General features: G+C 46.7%; 1 protein-coding gene across 2 annotated transcripts in view; it reads left to right on the plus strand.

Moving 5' to 3' along the window:
* The first annotated feature begins 527 nt into the window (after positions 1-527).
* The window catches only part of NDEL1 (nudE neurodevelopment protein 1 like 1), a 337,126-nt gene continuing 317,826 nt past the window's right edge, over positions 528-19,827 (plus strand). Inside the window, exon 1 of one of the 2 annotated variants that reach the window (XM_078654658.1) lies at positions 528-711. The gene's annotated coding sequence lies outside the window, so the exon portion shown is untranslated. The remainder of the gene's footprint in view (positions 712-19,827) is intronic. The other variant, XM_078654659.1, reaches the window with a different exon arrangement.

The raw sequence follows: 19,827 nt of genomic DNA on the forward strand, positions 1-19,827 counted from the left end.
CACTGAAGAATCCACAACCAAGGAATACAGAACGCAGAACACTAACATTGAGTATTCTACAAAAAGCTAGAATGATAACTTACTTCTATGTACTACACTACTAATCTGCCAATGTGATTCAACGTCTCATTGGGGGTATAATGCACTATAAATGCAAATGCATTTCATGATATGCTGCATAAATGCTAATTTTAGTCCACACCTCCTATGGGTTCCATGCTCTGGGACAGTGTAAACGTTATAGAAAAAAAATCTTGACGGGGTCTAAATTTTATTGAGAAATTTGTGAAACTTTTAGTAATTCAATTTGACTTGTGATGCTTGATTATTTTGTTTTGCTTTTTCAAGTCACGAAGCAGGGGCGCGCTTGCGTAGTAGTCCAACCACAAGCCGACAAACCGCCCCCAACTTGACGCTCTAAGAAAATGCTTTCACAATTCTACGTAAAAAACCCCGCCCACCACAGCCGTGGCCACGCCTTATTTTAGACGTCACAGTCGGTCTGACCCACACCCCCTTTCGCACACGACGTCACCCTACCAGCCGACCGGAAACTAGTCTCTGTAGCTGCCACCGACTCCGCCTTCATCTGCCGAAGCAGCTGCTGCTTGTTGCCCGGAGTCTGACAGGGTGCTACAGGATAGAGAAGCCATGCCCCGCTGACCGGACTAGCGCGGGAGGACAAGGATCGAGCGTCCCGCTCACCGGCAGGTAAATCAGAGGGAATCATATGGGGAGAAGGGCTCTATGACGGGGCACAGGCTTTCCGCCGGACCCTGCCGGCTGTCTATGGCGGTCCAGGCCGAGCGCGAGCCGGTTTTTAACCGCCAGTACGCACACCAGGTATATGAGCCCCTGGTCTGAGCAACGATAAGTCTGGCCAGGGTTCTCTGAGCTGTCAGCCATTTGCTACGCTGTACCTCCCGAACCCCACCTCTCAGCGGCGCGAGAGCCCCAGCGGCTGGCAAGGCTCTGTGCGGAGGACGTGTCATGGGAAGGGGCGGGTCTAAGAAGGGTGCGGGGCTATGACAGCCTGTGGACCCGGTCCCCTTCAGCTGCAGTTGACTGTTATTCTAGTGAACGAAGTGGGTCCGCATTTCTCCCTCAAAAGGCTACGGGGGGGGGGGGGCGAGGCGAGGATATCCAGCTCACGATTAGGCAGTAGCCCTGCCACACTGATACCGAGAGCTGGATGGAAACTTACAGTACAAGAGTATCAACAAAGAGAAACGTCTTTATTTATCACCATTCCAATGCGTTGTCATTTATGTTTGAACACACTTAGTAACTCTGTTAAATAGTAAAAATACAATGTCTTCCGCGGCTTTGTTAATATAGACGTCACGTTTTAATAAAGAAAAAAAATGGTTTATGAAAATGACTTGTTAATGAAGAAATAGTCGACTTCTGATAAAACAGCGATAAGGTCAAAATATCTTTATTCTATATGAGCCAAACACATGAAAACGGAGGGTACCGGCGTAGCCCATTCAAAAGTAGTTTGTTTAATTCAATATAAAGTTAAATACGTCCTGCAGCCCTGTGTATGTATATATATATATGTGTGTGTGTGTGTATATATATATATATATATATATATATATATACACATACACACTGCAGTACAATTTTAAAGAAAACATCACATTTGATTATGTAAACGTAACTAATTTCTAATTAAACAATCATGTCTATGCATACAGCTTTTTTTGGACTTAAGGAGTATCCTGTGGTTGAGGTGCATAACAAAGTATCGAAACTGCATTCAGTCACATACTCTGCCCCTCCACTAAAGTTCGCAACTAACTCCTAGTAGTCTAACATACCACATATAAACAGGAGTTAATGCAGGGCATGGTTTCCTTAAGAGTTTTAGACTAATCCCAATAAACAATAACAAACAATACTACTCTGGGTTCCAGAACAGCGCTGACTGGCATAAAGTACTGCCACACCCTGTCAGGGGTAATAATTGCTTAATAAATGCAATTACAATACAAATGCAAAATATAATCCACTCAAATAATAATAACATAATCGTTTGTGGCAGTCAGTTGTAGTTCATGAAGGCTGCATAGTAATTCCCTTTTGCTGCTTGACACACTCACATACGACACACCCGCTAAGGGTCAGGTCTATCACCCAGTACTGTACCAGTCTACCACTAATAAATGTCCCATCACTTACTCTTCAGGCATGGAATACCTGAAGAGATCTGACACATACTGCTGGCCAATGGCAGCGGTGTGGAATTTATTAAAATATCTACTTGTCCATGAGGCAAGTTGCTTCAAAAATCTACTTGTCCTGTAACAAAATCCACTTGTCCCTTTGGTGCCATGTGGTTCGGCAACTGATTGTGGTAGCAATCTCTTTGTTTGGGAGCTTTTGTATAGCCTCTCTGATTGTGCGAGGGCTCATGTCGTGGTGTTTTGTGAATGCCAGCAATCCCTTTGTGTTGCCGCGTTTCTGCGGATCTGCATGCTGGGACTGGGGGTAGTGGTGAGTGGTGGATCCAGGGTTGAAATGCCCTTTGGGTCTGTGCAGATCTACCGACTTGCATGTTTTAGGGGTTTTTAACAACTCTTCTCTAATCTTTTCCCATGCTGAGAAGTGTTGGAGATTTGCTCCTGACAGTGGCGGACATAGACCTTCTTCCAGAGTTGGGAGAAGAGTGGTTGATGGGAGGGTGACCTTGCAGACACTCGGGTTTTCGCATGAGCTAATCTGCACATGCATATTTGCTCATGATAAACTGCAGTTCACGGATATTTTCTGAGAGTGCATTTATTGCCCTACTTCTGTAGATTCTTGTGAATCCACAAAAGCCATATAGCTGCACTTAATGCAAGGACCTATACCAGGGTTGCACTTTTGAGACTTTCTTTAGTAATATGGCCACTAGTTTGGTCTGGCGTTGACCACAACCTTTTGTTTTTGATAAAATTCTCTCTCCCTCTCTCTGTATCAACTGGCTTCTCTGTGGGTGGCGGCGTTGGGCTCTTTCAAGGGGAGTATATTGGCACACAGGGTGGTTTTGTTCAGTGGCAGTAACTGATGTGGCAGTGTGAGCTTTTTTTACACCTTTTTTTGTTGCTTTTGCCAATGTTTGTTATAATGGTGAGGGCCTGGCAGCTCTCACATCAAGAAGGCTTTACAGAAACCATGCCAAAACAAGTCCCGTATTGGCAAAACTAGAGGGCTGACCACTAATGTCAGACCTACTGGCTTTGCCAATGCTTGTTTATTTTTTGTTTCTCGTGATCTTATTGAAGCTGGTTACACTGATTTTCCAATGAGTGTTTTTGTGAAACACATTTTACTAAATGATGCTGCAAAGAAACGGTACCTGAAATTTCACAGTAGTTTAGCAAAATTTTCTTTTTCCTACTTTCATTTTTTTAGGAACATTTTATATTGAAAGCAAAGTCATTAATCTTTCTCTCAAGTTTCTGCAAATATTAGCATCTAATCAGAGAGCATTCTGGGAGCATTATGCATAGCCTCATGTTGCTAAACTTTGAAACCGTGAGTACACATTTTTATACTGTAACCACTGTCAGTAGTGCAGTCAGAACTTATATTTACTTAGAGCGCTCACCCTAATAATAAAGGATTTCAATTAATGAACCATAAATACAAGTTTGAACAGCATTAACATTGGCACACAAATAATAACTTAACTTCAGTCAGTGCCCTTCCCTGGCCCTTAATGTGCTTCTGCAAACTGGCAGCCAAAGGGTTTGTGCTGTAGGTTGTTGGGCCTACTTGTCCCAAGGACAAAATACACATAAAAACTTGTTGCCCTTGACCCCAAACAATATGTCCTGGGCCTCGGGCTATAGGAATTCCACATCCCTGCAATGGAGGATTTTTGCATTAGTCCACCACTGCAGGTCCCAACTAGTTACATACTACTGCTTCTTGACATCTCGCAGTAAACTAAGAAATGTGCTGCATTTAACAAAATCAATCCAGCAAATCTCTCATTTCACCCTTTAACCTGTGCCTGCTCAAGACCATACACTTTAATCAATCAGTCAGTAAGAAAACTTTATTTGGTTAATTACAACCTTAAAAGTATACACTTTAATCAAAACCAGAATGGATTACCCCGTCCAGTAACTAGCTATGAACATAAGAAATACTATTAAGGGACCTGCTGAATTACTACAAACCATAAACCGCACACCTATCTCTCACACTTATTCCTCTCTCACTCTGTTAAGCACTGTGTCCCATAAAATAACTGCTCCTTAGTGGTATACACTCATGACAACAAAAACACTTCCCACACAAGATCAAAGCAAAGGCAATACACTTCCAACCACACATCTTACAATGTCTAGTGTGCTACTCGTGCGTTACAGCGTCCCCCACCCCCCACGCAGGGTGCAGTACATACAGGATGATCCTGAGTGCAATGGGGGAGAGGTCAGTGAGTGTAGGGGGCAGAGCCAGGGAAGTGGCTAAAAAGAACGCAATAATATGTTACCATTTTGATGGCCTTTCACCTTCAGTTAAAAACATATAACGCACTGTAAATATGCAAGTCAGTATTTTAAAATTGAATTACATACAATAAAAGATGTTCAGTGATTTTTCACTGTGATCTGGGGACCTTTGGTGTTTAGTGTGGTAGCATGGCCTTCTCAGGGGCTCAGTGACTGCATAGAAAATGAAATGATCTTAACAGATATACTAAGTCTATATAAATAAAGAAGTGAAATGTACAATTTTAAAAATTGAAAACTTAATGTAAATGGGGGAAAAAATCTAAATTGAGATGACTACCAACAATTTCTGGTTTGGAGAGTTGACAGCCATTAGCATAAAGCTCGTGCTCGGGAAGGTACGCGTGCCGTACTTCGTCTATAGATATATCTATGATTTTACTTTTGATTTTCTAAGGAACTGCTGAGCGGATTTACACCATTTAACAAAAAGCGTAATCTTTGAACCAAACTCTACCATTTTGCCAAATTTGGTGTAATTCCGTTCAGCAGTTTGGGCTGTAGCCTCACTTAAAGGTCCCTATGGAAAATTGCACGGGGAAAACACGTTTTGGGACCCCCCTTTATCGGCCCCCGCTTCACGAATCACCCCGAAACATTCAGGGAAGGTGCGGAGCAGGCCATTTTCTTGGAGAATTTCGCGTGCATTCGTCAAGCGGCACAAACGTTTTTTCCCAAAAAAATGTTGCGGATTTCCTATGGAAACTAGGTCCTAACTATAACTATATATATCACAAGTTTATTTATTAAGTTTTTTTGTACAGCGCGAACAAGACCCAGACAGGTATCTGAGCGCTTCATAATATAGATGGGTAGGAAATAATAGTGGGAAAGAACCAACGTTACTTATAAATGCAAACACTAGCAGGTTCCAAGAGGGTATCAGAGTACATCACATTAAGAGTAAGGCATATACCGTACTGGTTGAAAAACATACATTCCATAAAAGTGCATAAAAGGCGAGGCTGGGATTAAAAGATGAACACCAAACTAATAAACAATCCGGGGACAGTGAGTAAGGAGTGGAGCCATGGCCAATTAAGGAAAAAACTTGTTCATAAGGATTATTTTTACTTCCTTTTTGAAAGACGCCGTGGAAGAGATTTGGCTGACTACCAGTGGAAGAGAGTTCCAGATCTTAAGAGCAGAGCCTTGTTGTCTTTTTGTAGAAAATTTGTGGTTTCAGAAGCTGAAACTTGCACTTTGTGATCTACCCCTTCCAGATAATTCAAGCTTTTGAGCCAAATAAAATGGGGTCAAGCAGGCAATCTTTAGCTGAATTGTGCTTCGTAAGGCAACCAGGTTAGAGATTTTATGACTGGGGATATGTGGGCGTTTCTTTTTGTACCAGTCATCAATCTGGCTGCGGCATTCAAGTAAGCTTTTAGTGGGGCCAAGGAACATTTGGGAAGGCCACAGAGCGTCGCACTCCCGTAGTCTAGCCTAGGCAGTACAAACGCTTGAACCGCCTGCTTGCAGTCATCATGTGGAAGGAATGGTTTGAGATTCCTGAGTATACTCAACTGGTGTTTAGCGCTCTTGCTTATATTGCTAATATGATTCTGCATATTCAAGTGTATGTCCATTGGGATTTAGCGGGTTCAATAATGTGGGGGGAGCAGTTGGAGGCAGTTAGGTGTTTCAACCTGAGGTCGATCTTGGGGGTGTGATTAGGAGGCGTGATGAGCAGGAATTCCGTTTTGGAGATGTTGAGCAAGATGTGATTCTCATGTAGCCAGATTTTGAGTATTTGTCCGGGTAGCGTTGAGTGAAGTAAAGTTGTCAGGGGAGATGGGTTTTTCAGATAGAGTTGAGTGTCATCCGCAAACATGTGAAAAATAATGTTCACAGAATTTACTGCATTTGCTAACGGTTCCAAGAATGAATTGAAGAGGATGGGTGATCAGGCAGACCTTTGTGGAACCCCCATAGATACTGCAACGGGCTGGGATAGGGAGTGATTCACCTTGACTCTTTGAGATCTGTTGTGGAGGAAGGGAGTAAACCATTGTAATACCGGTCTTGAAATGCCCGTCCTGTATTCTAGAATGGATAAGAGGTTGTCATGGTTGACAGTGTCCAACAAGGTAGAAGAGTCGAGGAGGATCAGGAGGCAGGATTTCTTTGGTTTAGCATTTTTAAAATGTCATCCAAAATGTGAGTGTAAGCAGTTTCCGTACTGTGACCTCTCTGAAATCCATACTGATGTTGATCCAGAAGTTGGAAATTCTCTATGTGTATGCAAAGTTGCAATAGTACACATTTTTTTAGTAGATTAGCCAGAGTGGGGATGTTGGAAAAAGTGCGAAAGTTATTAAGATCAGTTATGTCGGCAATAGGTTTTTTTAGGGTGGGGGGGATACCTGACCAGCTTTTTTTTTTTTTTATTGTTTTTATTGTTGCATCACAAAATAAAGATTGCAAGTATATTTAATCGTCGGTGCAGCGTCAACATTCAGCCATCACCAACCGTTAGCGCAATTTTCCATTTTTCCTTTTCTGTTTTCTAAACATAACTTCTAACTTTAAAGGTCAGTGATTGGATAGTATAGCATCATGTAGATCAAACTATGCTGTGTCGATTAGTAACAGTATAGCGGTTAGTGTCTCGTACCCCTCCGTTCACTTACGCAGTATCTCAGCTAGTAGAGCACGGGAGATCCTGGAACTCTCCCCGTCGTTTCACACTCCCACCTCCCTTCCCCTTCCTATTCAAGTTCATCCTCCTCCCCTGAACTATCCATGTCTCCCTCCTCTGGCAATGGCTCACACAGGTCCCCCCTATATGTGTTCCATGGTGACCATAATTTGTTCCATTTACGTGGGTTGGCTCTTTGTTGATATACCGCCCTCTCCACCATCATGAGCATATCCATGTTCCTGCACCATTGTGTTAGGGTCGGTGCTTCAGCTGCCCCCCATTTTTGCGCTATGTCTCGCTTTGCCAACATCATCCCGATAACCACCCATTTTCGTCCATGTGGCGTCAGGTTGTTTGGGCCCCATACATTCAACAAACAAACTCTAGGGTCAGGCGTGACTGGGTTTTGTAAAGTCTGGGCGACAGTGCGCGTCACACGCCGCCAGTATTCTACCATGCTGGGACAAGACCATAGGGTATGGAACAATGTGCCCTCCTCCCCGCAGTTTCTCAGGCAGTACGGGTGGTCTGCCCTCTGGATTTTATGTAGGGTAGTGCGTGTGTAATACACTCTGTGTAATATTTTAAATTGCAATAGCCGAAATCTTGCCGAGATACCGGCTTCTTTGGGAGACGCCATTGCAGCGTTCCAATTCGTCTCATCCATCTTCCCTACCTCGTTCTCCCACTTCTCTTTCAGTTTCTGTAACGGGTCGGGCAAATTGTTTATCAGTTTGCGATAGGTGAGGGAAGTAGCGCCAGTTTCCATATAGTCTGTGAGTAGTCGGCCTTCCAGCGGAGCCGACTCTGGGACATTAGTACCCGGTTTTATTGCTGTCATTAAAGCGTGTCGCATCTGTATGTATCGGTATGTCTCAGTAACGCCCATATCGTATTGCTCCCTCAGAGTCTCAAATGGAACCACTCCGTCCTTCGTCCACACATCCCCCACTGTGGTAATCCCGATGTTGTCCCATTGGGTAAAACCCTTACTGTGCCTCAGGTTACCCAGGGTTTTGGAGTCCCACAGGGGTGTAAGTCGTGTAATCACACCCTCCCATCCCAGTCGTGTTTGGGCTTTATGCCACAGCGCCACAGTGTGTCTAGTTGGACCGCTCAGTTTAGCCGTCATGCCTTTGTTGTAGAGTGGGGCCAGTAGGGTGTTAGTGCCTAGCTGACGTCTGTCCGCTAAATATGCCGGGTCGTCCTGCGGTCTATGTATCCACTGGTTGACCACCTTGAGGTTGGCCGCCCAATAGTACATTTTCAAATTCGGGAGTGCTATCCCTCCACTGTACCAGTCCCTAATCAATTTAATATGCGCGATCCTAGGCGGTTTAGTCCCCCATAATAGGCCAGACAGTTGACTAGATATCTGCCGGAAGAACGACGATGGGACCATCGCTGGCGTATTCTCCAAAACGTAGAGGAAACGGGGCAGCGCCATCATTTTGAATAGCGCCGCTCTGCCCAATAATGTTAATGGGAGGGTCTTCCAGTGTCGCACATCCGATTTCAGCCTTTCAAGCAGCGGCCTTAGATTCAGGTCCTGAAAGGTCATGTGATCACGTGTGATTTGGATCCCTAAGTACCTGAAAGAGGCGGTCTCCAGCAGCAATGGGCATTCCTCACCCAGGACCGGCGGTGTCCCGTGCAGCATGTAAAGCACCGATTTCGTCCAGTTGATTTTGTACCCTGAGGCTAACCCGTGTGTCTCACACAATGCCAGTAATACTGGAATACCCGCTGTGGGGTCCGTTAAGTATATCAACATATCGTCGGCATAAAGTGATACCTTGTCTTCCCAACCGTCTCCCCAATTTATGCCCCGCAGTAGCCGGGTGGTCCTAATGACAGTGGCCAAAGGTTCTAGCACTAGGGCGAACAGTAGTGGCGAGAGAGGGCAGCCTTGTCTCGTACCCCTCGCCAACGATATTTCTCTCGAGATGTGGCCATTTGCTGTCACTCGCGCCACAGGGTTTTTATACAGCAGCCTAATCCATTTTATGAATTTCGGGCCGAAGCCCATCCGTTCTAAGACCGCGAAGAGATAGCTCCATTCTACAAGATCAAACGCCATTTTGGCGTCAAGCGAAAGGATTGCTGCTGGTTCCGTCAATAACGAGGCTCGTGCCATCACCCCATGCAATCGTCTGAGATTCATTGCCGTACTCCTGTGCGGCATAAATCCTGACTGATCCGGATGTATTAAGCGCGCCAGATGGGGCATCAATCTGTTGGCCAAGAGTTTTGCCAAGATTTTGCTTTCGGTGTTAAGGAGGGATATCGGACGGTATGTGCCGCATTCCTCAGGTGGTTTGCCAGGTTTCAGGATTGGGATGATGGTCGCCGCACGTTGGTCGGGCGGCAATTGTCCCTGTTCCAGACTTTCCTTAAACATGTTAAGTAGGGGCGTGGAGAGCGTCTCCGACATGGTTTTGTACCATTCAATCGGTATCCCATTGGGACCTAGCGCTTTCCCCGAGTGAAGTGCTGCGATAGCTATCTGTATCTCCTCAGCGGTCAGGTCTGTTTCCAGCTCTTCCACTTCGTCCTGTAACAGGGTGCGAGTGGGTACTCCCATGAGAGAAGTCTCTGCCATCTCCCGTGTAACATCGATTTCAGGGGAGTAGACTGTTTGGAAATGGTCCGCCAGGAGTTCGACTATCAGTGACGGACGGGTTTGTAGCATACCCGCAGGATCCTTCAATTGCAGTATATTCCTCTGTCCACCCCGTTTCTTCTCCAGCCATGCAAGGAGTCTACCAGCTTTGTCACCTACATCGTATATCCTGTGTGCTGTGGTCGCTATGTTATCTACTACTCTGCGGCGTATATGGTCGGTATGACGCTGTTGCCACAGCCGGAGCGTGTGTAGCGTGTCTCTCGTCGGGTCCGCCTCATGGCTTTCGGTAGCCCTGGCGAGTTTGTCTTCTAGGTCTAATAGTTCCTGTTTTTGGGTGCGCTTATATCCCGTGATAGTGGAGATGGCTCGCCCTCGAAGAACCGTTTTGTAGGCCTCCCATAAAACAGAGGGAGACGCTACCGACCCCTCATTCTCAGCGAGGTAAGATCTCGTTTCTCTTTTCAGTGTTTTAGCCACTTGTGGCACCCTAAGGTATCCCGGGTAGATCCGCTTCCTGGTCCGCTCAGGGTTGGAAAGAACCAGTGTCAACGGGGAGTGATCCGAGACACCCCTCGGCTTAATTTGCATGTCATCGATAGTGAGAAGACCGTGTCCCAGTGTGAGGAAGTAATCGATCCGTGATAAGCTACCATGGACCGCCGAGTGGTACGTGTACTGCTGATCGTTCGGGTGGAGCTGCCTCCAGAGGTCTACCAAACCCTGTGCCTCCAGGAAGCCGTGCAGCCGGGAAGGCCCGGGGGTCTGTGTTCGCACCGGGAATCTGTCATGTGTGTTGTGTACCACCGCGTTAAAGTCCCCTCCTAAGATGAGATCTCCCTCCGGGAGGTCCAGCAGAAACTTCCCCAGTTCTGGGAGAGCGACTGCGTGCAGCGCCGGTGGAATATACACCGAGACCACATTGAGCGGCCTTCCCTCCCATTGTCCATGTGTCGCTGCAAAGCGTCCCTGCGTGTCTGTTTTGGTGGATTGGACTATGAACCTAGAAGAGCGGTGCATGAGGATCCCTGTACCATGGGACCCCCTAGTGAATGCTGAGTGAACAATCATACGGTAGCCTTTCCTGTCTAGGGCTTGCATTGCCGTGCCGGTCAGGTGTGTTTCTTGTAACAGTACTAGGGCTGGACTCAATCTTCTTATGCTTTGCAATACTAATCCTCGTTTGACCTTATCCCCCAGCCCCCTCACATTCCATGTCATGAGTTGCAATGGTGTCACCTGCCCCAGTGTAGAATCCTCCCTCCCTACTTCAGCTCGTGTGGTGTGTGCCATAGCGTCTGCGGTTGAAAGCATGCATTTGCCGCATTGGCTGCGTTCGAAGGGGTCGCCAGGCTCCAGCTACACTACGCGCATGTGCCATGTCATTCCAATCTTGACCAGTGTAATTAACTAAAAATTGCATAACCTCCCAACCCCCAACTCCCCCCCCCCTCCCTGCCCCCCTGCTAAACGGACTTGGAACTGCCCGCCCCCCCAACTCAGCAGAGTGCCTGACCCAAGCCCAAAACACAGTACTTGCTCGCTGGGGTGAAAGACTCTCCGGAGTCGGCGGCCCCCCTCCTTGATCACGGAGGACCTCTGCCCAGTGTCCTTGGCGGCACGTCCGTTCAGCTTTGCAATCGGCCTACAGAGGCCACATCAGGAAGTCATTGTTCTTCATTATCTTCCGTTTCTGGTACGTCGGTCAGAGGTGAGTGTAATTCCGCTTCTCCTCCGGATGCCTGGGAGCCCGGACGGGATCCATTGGTGCGGTACTTGTTCGGTCTGTTAGAACGGCGAGGTTGCCCGCTGATCTCCAGCCTTCCAGCCAGTCTTGTGCTGCCTCTGGCGAGTCAAAGAACCACGTTTTATTGTCTGCTACTATCCTTAGTTTGGCCGGAAAGAGCATTGAATACGGAATTTCTCTTGCCCTCAGTTCTTTTTTAACTTCAAAGAATGTCCTCCTTCTACGGGCAACCTCCGCCGTATAATCAGGAAAGAACGCCAGGGTGGAGTTCTGGAGTTTGACGGGGGGTGAGTTTCTCGCTGCTTGTAGGATCGCATCCCTGTCTCTAAAATTGAAGAGTCGAGCAATGATCGGCCTAGGGTTAGCACCCGTTTTCGGGCGTCCCCCCGGGACTCGGTGCGCCCTCTCCACTGTGAAAAAATCTGAGAGACCTTTAGGCTTCAAGTGTTGTTTGATCAGCTCCTCCACATACAGGTCCATCGCTCTTGTGTCCTCCGATTCCGGAACCCCTATTATGCGGATGTTATTCCGTCTCGAGCTCCCCTCCTGATCGTCCAGCTTGTCACGCAGTTCCTTGTTTTCCTTCGAGATCCGTTCCATGCTTATCTGCAGTTCTGAGACATCCTCCACCAAGGACTTGGTTACTACCTCCATTGTATTCACTTTTTCTGACATTTTATGGAAGTCCGCTCTTATCAGTGTTATTTCGGCTGAGATCGATCCCACTGTTGCCTGAACTTGGGTTAGGGCCCGCATCACATCATCCAGGGTTGCTTTTTTCCCCCCCGCTGATTCCGCGGTTCTGCCCGTTTGCGTTTTGGCGTCTGTTGGGGAGGAAGTTGTTTTATCATAAGCGTATTTATCCAGACGGGATTGCGTGGACCCTTGCCGGCCATCTTGGTGAGCACGTCCGTAACGTCCCACAGAATTCCGCCTGTTGTGGGTATCGTCCCTAGTGGTGCTAAGGCTGTTGGGAAGCAACCCCGGTGGAGGCCTTCGGCTGTTGCCCTGGCCGTCGGATTGCTTGGGTCGATCAGTTACAGTGACCACTTGTCAGCGGACTTTCCTTCCCCTCCTACCAAGTCCCTAGTGGGTGCGAACATCACCTTATGCCTCGCTCGGAGTACAGACCGCTTGTGGTCGAAAGCAAGTGTTTATGGCGTCCGATGGCCTGCAGCCGCCCCTCCCTTATGCTTTCCTGGCGCACGTCACCTGCGGGAGTAGTGTTCGGGTGGAGTAGCCCCGGATGCCGTCTTTATCGTGTCTCCCCTCAGCAGCTATTTGCAGGCGCCGCTGGCTATCGCTTCAGTCTGAAGGCCGGTCTCACTCCGGCCACAGCCGGTAGGCGTCAGCCTGTCTGCAGCTGGAAAGGCGTGTGCGGTGTTCCTCAAGTGCTGCGCTCGGGGGTATCACCATCTGCAATGTGAACCGCCCCGCAGTATGGCGAAGAACTGGGTTGCCTGCGTCTCAATCCCGGTGCAAAAGTCCGTGGCACTGCTGCACACGAAGGGATGTGGGGCCCCAGGAGGCCGGGTTCGTGCTCGGAGCACCGCTTCCTACCAGCGGGGACCGAGTCGGGGTTATGCGCAGGTGCGCCACTTCTTACAATGGCCACTGGTTGATGGGAGCCCCGGGGTCAGTATCGTCTCTCACCTGGGAAAAAATGTAGCTCGTGCGGTGCCACCCTGTGATCCCTGCCAACGGGACGTCTCTCTCACAGTTTTACGCCCCAGGCTGTATTGTGGTCGGCGGTCAAGATGGCGGCTCCGGCCCTAGAGTCGGCAGGGCCGTCCGATCCTGCTGCTGGCCGGGTGCTCTCCCGCTGCTCGCCAAATCGCCGTCAGTGCTGGTAGTCCCCTCGATCCTGGGCACCCTTAGTCCGGCGTCGGCGCTGGGCCGCTGCACCCTCCGTCTCCTCGAGCACTTCCACGAGCGGGCGCTTCCGGTGCTTCCACGCTTTGCCTGCCGCACTTCCTGTCCGCCCGCCTCGCCAGGCAGCTCCCCGGCTCCAGTTCCTCTCAGCGGCCTGAGCGGGCCACTCACTTAACTCGACTTTCCTCCGTCGGAATGACGCTCTGCCGGTCTCAATTCGCGCCGCCCGGTCCTGGGCTTCGGCACCTTCCCGCAGGGAAATATTTGTCACCGGATCAGTATACGGATCTTCAAGGAGGCCGCTTCAACCGCGGAGCTCTCCTTCTATGCTGCCGCCATCGCCGGCTGCTAGCCACGCCCCGACCTGACCAGCTTTTAAGCAGTCGGGGATCCTGCCTTGTGACAGTGAAGCGTTGACAATCTTTGTCCAAAGGGGGACACTGAAGTGGTTAGATGGGTTGATCATGAGGAGAATGTTGTAAATGTCCCTTTCGCTGCAAGGAGTAAAGGTATTCCAAGTGGCATTGTTGTTGGTGCCAAGTCTAAAGGGATCGAGTCTCTCATGGTTGGCAAATGGAGAAGCAATCCCTTAGGATGGAAGAAGAGCCCTTTTGGAATCCAGGTCACTACTAATGATTTTTGTTTTCTCAATGAGGAAGGCAGCCATATCGTCACATGTAGGAAGGCCGTCACCAGGGTCAGAGCGGTAGGGTGCTTTGACCGATTGTTTAAAAATTTCAAAAAGTTTCTTGGGTCGGTGTTTGGCTTGATTTAAGTTGGGTTTTAAAGAAATCAGCCTTTGCACTCTTGATTTTTTTATTTTTTTTATTGTAGGAGCTCCTAACCAATCTAAGGTTAATTAAATAATCTGTGGAGGGTTTGGATCTCCAAGATCTTTCAGCTACCCTTAAGTTGCAGCGTTCAGAGTTTAGGTTATCGGTGAACCAAGGTTTGGCGATTTTGACAGAAGCATTTTTTTGTTGTAGCGGAGCTAGGGAGTCCAGGATACTAGAGATAGTGGAATTGTACAAATTGGTGAGTACCTGAACGTCTGTAGTATCAGCTTGGGAAGACGAGGCATGCTTACAGCGGGTTGCTAGATCTTGGGTGTTGATATTCCTTAGGTCTCTTTTCCTTTGCTTCATTTTCTTAGGTTGAACTCTTCTCAAGGACGCCTCCCTCTTCATAAAGAATATGCTGTAATGGTCCAGAATTTCTCCCTTGTTATGAGTTGGCCTGTCACTGAATTGAGTCAGTTCATGATCAAATAGGAAGGATTTTAAGCAGTTTACTGCTTGATCATTAGGGTTGGACCAGTGAAGGTTGAAATCTCCCAGGAAGATTTGGGACACTGACGTGCCGTTATTGGATGAGATGATTTCCATTAAATGTTCAATGAAGGAAAGATTGTCTCCAGGGGGGTGATAGAAGTTGTGTAGTATATCTGTACTTGTATATTGCCAGGTTACCAGATTGTAAGATCTACTTTGTTGTGCAGCAATTTGTAATTAAAGTTATGATACCAATGGAGAAGATGACAAAATAAGTAACGAGCGGCCCTTATACCAGGAAGAACCTGGGCTTATGACACATATTCAAAACAATGATTCACCTGGAATGAATTTATTACTGTCTTCAAGTATGCCAACGGAGATCAATTGCAGGGAATTAATACAAACACAGCAACCCCACTATTGCCCCAATAGTGATTTAATATAATTTAAGTGTAACATGTAGATGTTATTGACGAAGCATAAAAAACATTTAAATGAGTATATACAAAATTGCACTTTCAGGTAGCACAGCGCACACATTCGGCGAATATCAAACAATAATTTAGGCGACGTTTCGAAGCAGTGTGTATTACTGGTTTGTCTTCAAGAAAGTCAAATGTGAAGTAATAACTGAGAATAGGAAGCCACAGTATGATTGATATTTCAGGTCACCTAAAGTAGGGAAATAACCTTTCCCACGCAGTCATTAACACAAGACTTTACCATGCAAATGCCTTCACCACACGCACCTTTACAATGAAAATGCAAGTAAATGAAATCAATATAAAACCTGCTGACGGTCGCCAGTAGGTAGTTATAGTTGCAACCTAGTTTCCATAGGGAAAACATTTTTTGTCTTGCCTATATCTTTGACCTCGTTAGACGAATCTTCACTACATTTTTTTTTAAGTGTCTCAGTGATTCTTGTGCATGGACAGTTTGGGGTGATCCATAAGGCGGGCTGAGGGAAAAGGGGAGGGGGGGTCAAAAACATGGGTTTCCCATGGTAATTCCCATAGGAACTTAAACACGGCTGCAGCCCGAACTACTGAACGGAATTTCACCAAGTTTGGCAGAAAGGTAGCTGTTGGTCCTGAAAGCTCCTTTTTTTTGTAAATTGGCATAAATTTGTTCTGTAATTTTGGAAATATTAAGGAAAATATCAATTTGTGTGTGTATATATAGGGACGTGGATCCTTTGAGGATCCGTCAGTCCCCGTGCTCAAATCTGGTCAGCTGACAAAAAGAGAATGGTGCAGGTTAGGAATACCTTGAGCCCCTCCTCCTAGGCCTCTGGAGGGGGGTGAGAGGGTAAGGGAGGGTCCCAAAGGGACCCAGCAAGGGTAAAATAATGTGTTACAAAAATGAATAATTTTGTGGGAGCAGCGCTGGTTATGCGGCTCCCACCAAAAGTGTCAACTCCACTCTTTATGCCACGCCACTCTCTCCTCCATTATCTCTACTCATTCTATGCCACTCCGCTCTACTCCATTAAACTCTACTCCACTGTAGGACACTCCACTCTACAACACTCTGTGCCACTCAACAACACTGCTCCACTATGCAACACTCTGCGCTATTAACTCTATGCCACCTTATTCCACTCTATACTACTCCACTCTACGCCATTCCACTGTCCTACACTACTTCACTCTACGACAATCTACTCCACTGTTTGCCATCCACTCTTATGATCTACTCCAATCTACACATCACCCTTGACGCCCCGCCACTCTGTTATACTCCACACTCTGTGCCACTCCACTACATTCTACACTACTGAAATCTACTCCACTCTGAAATTCTACTCCCTCCACAACACTCTGCACCACTCCGTGCCTCTCCATGACACTTAATTCCATGCAACACGATTCTTTACGCCAATCCACACGGTTCTGTACGCCAATCCATAACACTCCGCTCTACTCCACACTGACACTACTTTCCACCACACTCTCCTTTACCCCAGTAACTTTTAGCCATGCTGAACAGCAGCCACACTGGTGTACAACATGGTTAAACATATTGGCAAAGCCAGTAGTTATTGCAAAGGCGCGACCTAAATTCACTTTGCTGATGCCGGTTTTATCTGATAGCACACAACTTTTGGAGTCTTAGCCAGTGTCACATTATAGGTCTATTTGTAGTTAGCAGTGCCTTGCAGTTCCATTTGTACCTGGCGATGAGTCTCAAAAAGCCCAACTCCTATCTTTGTGACTGCTTGTTTTCCTATGCATGGGAGTGTGTCCTAGCAACTCATGATGGACTCCTCCTTTAGAGGTGGGTCAGCACGGATTTGCGTATCGTTAGTCGCATACTGTAATGGCACCAATGAGTTTAAATACGAAAAAATATAAATCCCCAGTAGTTATGAAGTGCTGTCTCAATCAGGTCCTTCCAGCTCTATTATTTTATTTTCTCGTCTCCCGGGCATCAATTTTAAAATACTATTTTGATTCTGTGAGTCTATCTTGTACTCTTGGTACTTGATGTGAGATTCCTTTGAACCTGAAGTACTCGTGTCCGTTTGTTGCCCCTGGACACTTGAGCTCGCAGAAAAGGTATTTTTCATTTGTAAGTAGTAAAAACTATGTGTAGCATGTTTGGCTACCTTATTGTGTTGTTTTCTGTTTTATTGTTGTGGCTTTTTGAGGTTACTCGATGTCCGTCAATATGAGGCTTCCTTCATATTGTGGTCACTTGCACCCGTAGAGGAGCCTTGTAAACAAAATATCAGTGAATACCTGGGGCAGATCATGATGACTTTCTCATTTGAACTCTGATGATGTCAGACCCGACTATTTTTTTAACACTTGTCTACTTTCCGTGTTCTTTAGTGAGGAACGCACCCTTTCGCGTGCTGCCGTGTAACCATAACAACGTTCTTCATTTGTTTCTTGTGGTTAAACTCGTAACAACCGGAAAGTTGAGCATTGCTGCTGTGACAGACATTAGCATCCTTTCGGTCCTTTTACCTGTGCAGTATCAGACTTTGTGTTAAAACTGAGAAATGATCAGTCCAAAGTCTGCTTGCTCCTCTCTTAAATTATCGTTGTTGCAGCGACATGCCATTTAAAAAAAATCGTTTTAAATGCCTTGTCTGTAATGTTAATTCTGGTGATCGAATACACTTTATCTGCTTTTCCCTTAACTTCTGAGGTCTACTGAAACGAATACAATATTCGCTCGGAGCAGCACACTCTGTTGTAGAGCGCATGCTTTCGTGATAATCATACACTGTTGAGGGGTGACAGATAGTAGCTATTCAGTTGAGGTGGCAGCAGAACGACTTCTAATCAGTTCATGATGGCAGATGTGTCACCCTTTCTCCCTCTGTAGGAGAGGGTGTCAGTCCTAGTCTTGGGTTACTTTTCCTTGTGATAATCAAGTCGTCTCTCTAAAGCCCAGAAAGCAAAATGTGAGGGAAGGAGCTATAAAGACAGTGAACAATACAATTAGGAGCTTCGAATATTTCAGACAAGTAATTAAAGTATTTCCCATATTTTTCTTAATTCCATGCAGAATGAGGTATGGATGCCTCATGAACATAACGCTCTTTACGATCCCCGACATCGGTGATTGGAAAAACGACATTTGCATCCTTATGCCTTGTGAGGTTTAACGAATCAACAATGTGGGTTGGTTGCTCAAGGCGCAACGTCAACTGTTATAGACTGTCTCGCTTTTCATTTTACAGCATAATGCTTTCTTTCTTAGGAAGGTGTTTAGTTTATTTGTGGTTTCCAGTTGCAGCCGCCTCTTCCTTCTGGAATAGGGTGACCAACTGGCATTTGTGCAAATTCAGGACGGCGAGTGTAAAAATTCAGGACAAAGGGTCAAAATTCAGGACACAAATTCAGGACAGGAGGTCAAAATTCAGGACAAAACTTCAGGACAATTGGATACGTTTTACAGACACATCAGAGGTCGCGCAATAGTATATAATTAAGCCCAGCCATATCTAGACATATTCAGCCATTTGCAAACCTATCCATCATGTATCCTTCCATCTATCATTTCACTCATCCATCCTTTCACTCATCCAACCATTATCCATCCATCCACCCTTTCACCCTATCCATCTGTACACTCATCCATACACTCTTCTACTCATCCATCCATTCACTCATCCATCCAGCCATTTACCCTTTCACCCATCCAGCCATCCTTTCTCCTACTCATCATCCACCCAGTCACTCATTCTTCCACCCATCCACCCTTTCAGTCATCCATCTTCCTCCCTTTCTCTCTCCAACGACTCTTTCACTTAGCAATCCTTCCTTGCATCCATCCACCCACCCATCCATCCATCCATCTACACATCCACTCATGAATCCATCCATTGACCCTATCACTCATCCATCCTCTCTTATCCATTTATCCTTTCACTCCTTCACTCATATTTTCATCATGTTGTCCATCTACCTTTCCTTTCACTCACTCATCCATCCTTACATCCACCCTTTCACTCATCCGTCCATCCATTCGCGCTTGCACTTATCAATTCATCAATCCATCCATCATTTCACTCATCCATCCACCCTTTTACCCATCCAGCTACCCTTGCACATCCAGCTATTTCCCTTTTCTCTCTTCCATCCTTCCACTCACTCATCAATCCATCCATCCTCTCCCATTATCCATCTATTCAATCTTTCATTCATCCATTCACCCTTTCACTAATTCATCCAGCCATCCCTTCACTTACTCACTCACCCACCCATCAAGAACTTCAGCCTCGCTGCAGAAGCCATCCCAGGACTCGGACAGAAGCCACCCAGGGCAGAGACAGGATCCATCAGAGGGGGGACGGGGGAACAAGACAGGAGCCATCACAGGGGGGGGGGTGCAGGAGCCACCACATGGGGGGAACAGGATTCACCAGGGTGGGCACAGGGGTGGGCATGCAGTATTCTAGTATCATCTTGGTCCCTTCTAGGATGGGGGAGGGCTCCTCACCCTCTCCTGGACAAGACAACGAGAAGACAGGCTGCGTTTCTAAAATGTTAATTTTGCCCCCCCCTCAAGCTGATGTACAGTACTGAAAGGAGATACTCCAAGAGAACTGATTTAACTAATTGTCCTCCATACTTTGTTAATCAGTGTGGGTGCGATTGTGCCATTTCTTTATTTCATTACAATATAGACTGCATGTT

The sequence above is a fragment of the Lissotriton helveticus genome, chromosome 7 (assembly GCF_964261635.1).
Source record: "Lissotriton helveticus chromosome 7, aLisHel1.1, whole genome shotgun sequence".
In the NCBI taxonomy this organism is placed as follows: domain Eukaryota; kingdom Metazoa; phylum Chordata; class Amphibia; order Caudata; family Salamandridae; genus Lissotriton; species Lissotriton helveticus.